The sequence below is a fragment of the Mesitornis unicolor genome, unplaced genomic scaffold (genome assembly GCF_000695765.1).
Source record: "Mesitornis unicolor isolate BGI_N332 unplaced genomic scaffold, ASM69576v1 scaffold53021, whole genome shotgun sequence".
NCBI classification, from domain to species: Eukaryota; Metazoa; Chordata; class Aves; order Mesitornithiformes; family Mesitornithidae; genus Mesitornis; species Mesitornis unicolor.
Window position 1 is genome coordinate 1 of NW_010164150.1, and position 4,732 is coordinate 4,732.

The 4,732-nt window shown below is 44.8% G+C and overlaps 1 pseudogene; it reads left to right on the top strand.

Moving 5' to 3' along the window:
* The first annotated feature begins 3,240 nt into the window (after positions 1-3,240).
* On the top strand, positions 3,241-3,800 carry LOC104548219 (annotated as a pseudogene).
* The last annotated feature ends 932 nt before the right edge of the window (positions 3,801-4,732 follow it).

The window sequence follows — 4,732 nt, forward strand, 5'->3', positions numbered from 1 at the left end:
CCTCTTCTTCTTTTTCTTCTTTGTTCTTAATTTTGCGCGGAGTTTGCTTGCTCCGGGAGGCAGCGGGTGATGCTCGACTACCCTTTTCCCGGGTTTTCTCCCCTTTACCAGAACGTGTTGGTGGTTCACGTTGTACCCCCAAGCCGTCCCCCCCTCCTTCCTTGCACCGCTCCATCCCAGGACACAAACTTGGGATTAAACAACCCCACCCCATCCTTCCCACGGCACGATGCGGGGAAATGCCCCCACACCGTGGCATCCCCTCCACTCCCCACCCCTTCACCTGCCTCCCCGTGGTACCTCCTTTCTCCCGACACTTCCAAATCCATCCCGCTTTTGCCAGAGAAACGGTGCGGTTGTTTTTTTTTGGTGTCTGGGAACGGGGAAGAAGGGGGGAGTAGGAGGGCGGGGGGAGGAAGCTGAAAAGACATGTTGGTGGAAGGGCAATTTGCATGAAAAATAGGGACGGATGATTAGGGACCCAGGCAGGGAATTTTGATTGCCCCAGAATTAAAAGAGGTGGCAAGACCAGGTGAATCCTATTTTGGCGTTTTCTTTGTAAACCCGGTATTTTCTATTTTGTTTTAAAAGTAGCAGTAATAATAAAAACATATTTTTTGCTGGCCCTGCTTCCACTGGGGCTGAACGTTTTGCAGAGAGTAAGGTGCCTGCTGTATTTCATACATTAGTATATAATTCCTGTTAATTAGCAATAATTTACGTTAAGAGCATAGAAAATGTTGAGGTTACAGGTTTTATATCTGTACATTTGATCATCTTGTTATTTTCAAGAACTTTGCCTCCTATAAAATTAATTAGGTGAAATGTGGAGGTGTAATCAGCAGCCTCTGAATTACCACTTCATTTCCTGGTTTTGATTGTAAATCAGCCCAGTCGGTACAGACTTTAGCAAAGTCTATTTTTGTTTTGCACTACTTTTAACTGTCTGGTGTTGAAGAAGCGAAAAATTCCCTACTAAATAATACTGACAGCATTAGAAAGAAATCAGGCCGCAGGAAAACAGTATAATTGAGTAATGATTATGCAGAGCTCCTCGCTAAGGGAGTTGTAAGGGGGAATTTGGGGTATTTTTGTGTCTTTTGCTGTGGAGAGTTGGTGAGCTAGAAGTTAGATTTGTAAAATACCTTTGTCTGCAGCGTGCAGCAAGCTACTAGTGGAATTAGTCCCGCCATAATTTACTCCCTCGGTCCGAACACAAGGAATGGCTGGGGAGAAAAATGCCATGGCCAGCAATCCTGCAGAAACACCCTGCTCCTCTCCCAGCTTCCCGAGGAGCATGAAATGCACGTTGTGCGTCTTACCTCGTCTGTAAGTTTAGAAGAAAACCCTAGCGATTAAGACATTGTTTTTATTAATACGAACGTAACCTTCATATTCCTGTGGTTGACCTTATGTTAAATTAGAAGTAGTACTAGAGGCAAAAAATGATGGACTGGATCCCTGTGTCCTAGTTGGAGCTGAGGTACGGCGAGGTAGTGTGCTCTTTCAATATTATTTTACACAGCACAACTGGGAGCTACTCCAGATCTTCCTCCTCAATATTCAGCCTAGGTAGGGTTGAAATAAATTTAACCTGAGTTCACTGGATTTTTGCACTTTATCAAAATCAGTTCCAATATCGTGCAGTCAAATTAAAATCTATTTTTTGATTCTCTGTGGCTTTAAGTTCATTAAATGTGAAATTGGCAGCCAGCTAAAGAAGGTCAGGCTGATTAACTGTTTAGGAGTTGTATTCTGTTTCACTTGCATTACCTGGCAGTGTTTTGAGGTGGGTTGTATTTGTAGTGCCCTCTCCTCCTGCCCGCTGCTGTTAGCGTGTGTGTTGGATTGCGCAGGTAGAGGAATACCAACACGCTACTGGTATTTATATTTTTTTTTTCTTGTGAAAGGCAGTAGCGATGGAGACAGCACACAGATTGCCGAGGTATTTCTCTGCAAACTTAAAAAAAAAAGCCAACAGAAAAGAGAGTCACGTCTGCCTCGTTAGAGCATCCACTGATGATTCTATGAGCAAAAATAGCCTCATAATGAAGCTTTTTGGGGAGCTCATTCAGAAAATTTGTCAACTTTGACAACATTAGGCAAGGTATTTTCAGTTTAAAGAAGGCACTTCTTGCTGTTGCAAGGAAATGTGGCAGTCACTTGGCCACGCTGATTTTTAGATGCTGAGGGCCACGAGTGCTTAACATGTTTCAGATAATTTAGTCGTTTCCTTATTTCAGGGTGAAGGAGGAAAAATTACTAATTGCCTTGTTTCCTTAAGTACTAAAAAATATCCTGTCCAGCTAATATCTCTAGGTGGAATCAATTTGATGAATTTGATATTTACTTGAATCCTGAGAAGTAGCTGAGAAGTGAGAGGTGCCTCCCCTCGCCCCGCAGACATTTCTGCCGCACTTGCTTTTTATCATTTCAGTTTTTGCCATTTATTTATTTATTTGTCTCCTACCCTCCCTCCCCCACAAATAACTCCTGGCTTTTGAATTTTTAAATTGGAAGCTGCAAATGGGCTGATAGGGATAGTGACACAAAAACAGATGTATACGTGTGCATGTGCATTATGAGGGCTATATGGGCCCCGCGTGTCGGTGCCTGGGTGTGTGTGGCCATGCGGTTTGGCTCTCCCTCTCTTTTCTTTTACACACACGCGTGCTACTTGCACAGCCTGCATAGGAAATATGCAATATCCATATGGTGAAACACCTTTTGTCTGCATCCGCACTGTGTAGTTCAGGCTTCTGAATTTTAGAAAGTAGGTCTGGCTGGTGGAAAATCCACATTCATGTGTCTGTGAGTGTGTGTAGTGCTTTTAGCCTTGAAGTCATATACATAAATAATACATCCGGCAATAAAATGCTGTATTTGCTTCTCTTCATAGTACCACGAGAGTTTTGCAGTGTATTCTTTCAGCCTATTCATTTGATTTTAGCACTGAATTGTTCAGTTGAGTCAAAAATTTGTCCTCATGTAGGAACACAGAGACAGTTGCAATGCTGGCTCTCTGAGTCCCGTGTGCTACAGCTGCTTCTGCACAATCCCTTCCCTGTAACTGATGAATTCATCTCCTCGCTGCCGTGCTAATAGCCGTGTTGCATGAGTTCAGCTGGGGGGGAGCAGGGTGTAATATTCATGAAGAGGGGGCTTGGCGTGTTCCTCCCCTCGCGCTTGGTGTCTTTCCTGAGAGCTCTAATGATTCTCCTTTTGTTTCTCAAACTGCAGCCGAACCTCTTGAAGCCATTCTCACTGATGACGAGCCTGAACATGGCACATTGGGAGCTCCAGAAGGGGACCACGACCTCCTCACTTGTGGCCAGTGTCAGATGAACTTCCCGTTGGGGGACATTCTTATTTTTATTGAGCACAAACGGAAACAATGCAATGGCAGTCTCTGCTTAGAGAAGGCTGTGGATAAGCCGCCTTCACCCTCACCAAGTGAGCTGAAAAAAGCATCCAATCCTGTGGAGGTTGGCATCCAGGTTACGCCAGAGGATGACGATTGTTTATCAACGTCATCTAGAGGAATTTGCCCTAAACAGGAACATATAGCAGGTAAATTGAAGCAAGGAGAAGTGTTTGCGAGTTTATTTCCATTTCAGTTGCAATGTAGCGTGTTCACAGTTGTAAACTGCTGTGTCTGTCTCTCTGTTCTGCTCGCCGTGATGGCCGATGTGTTACATACCCTGCCTCCCGTTAGTGGCGAGTGCAGGAGCGGTATTTCCCAGTGCCTGCACAGAGGCAGGATCAACAGGCACGTGCCGTGCCAGCCGGTATTTCCAGCGGTATTGTTTCAGGCCGCTCTCGTCATTTGCCTGTATTGTAGTCACCGTATCCCGGTGTCTTGCCTGCTGTAGCGCTGCAGGAGGAGATTTCAGAGCCTGCTGCGTGATGAAGCAAGGAGCTTTCGAGTCTTTGGCAAAGTCAGGGGGGAAAGAGTTAACCGAGCATCAGCCAGCCTTGGTTCCATATTGGCTGTCAGCGTATGGACTGTAATTAAACACAGCCCCATGGCAAAGTGACACCACCGACCTTGACTTTAAGATGCCATTTTCGACTGGCCAGGCCAGAGTAGAGAGGGCAGTTGCTGAAGCGCACAGACATGCTTATTCGAAAAGTTTAAGGGCATGTTGGAAATTTCAAAAGGTTGGTTTGACAGGAAAGGCCGCTCTCTGCAGTCTGCCTCCTCAGCCAAATGATAAATGCTTTGCTGTGCTCTCTCTTGTCTCTGATGTGGTTTTGACAGATGTATCTTGATTTTGTTTGCGGTTTACACAACCACATGTCAGCCGTACAAATGTCCAAGGCAGAGTTCTGTTTTATGCAACAAACAATATGAAATGTAACTTTAAAATAAGGGTAAATAATTCGATTTCTTAGCATGTATTTTTTTTAATTGGAAAGCCATTCGCCATGCAGATATTTTCACAAATGAGGTTAAAAAAAGAGCGTATTACGTGAAAGAATATCTCAGAGCCCTGGGAGTGTAACAAGGCACGCTCTGTTTTTAAAATCCTGCTAGTAAACAAGAGTGCTACCCATTTGCAGTGAGCGTTGCAAATCACTTCAAACTGCGCCAATACTATCGGTCGAAAAAGGCAAGACCGCGGCATATCAGCACCAACAAATGCCCAAACCAATTTCAAACCCCTTTTCCCAGCAGTGTTTGGGATGTGGCACTGCCGGTACCTCTCTTCGGGGAGCCCACAGGACCGCT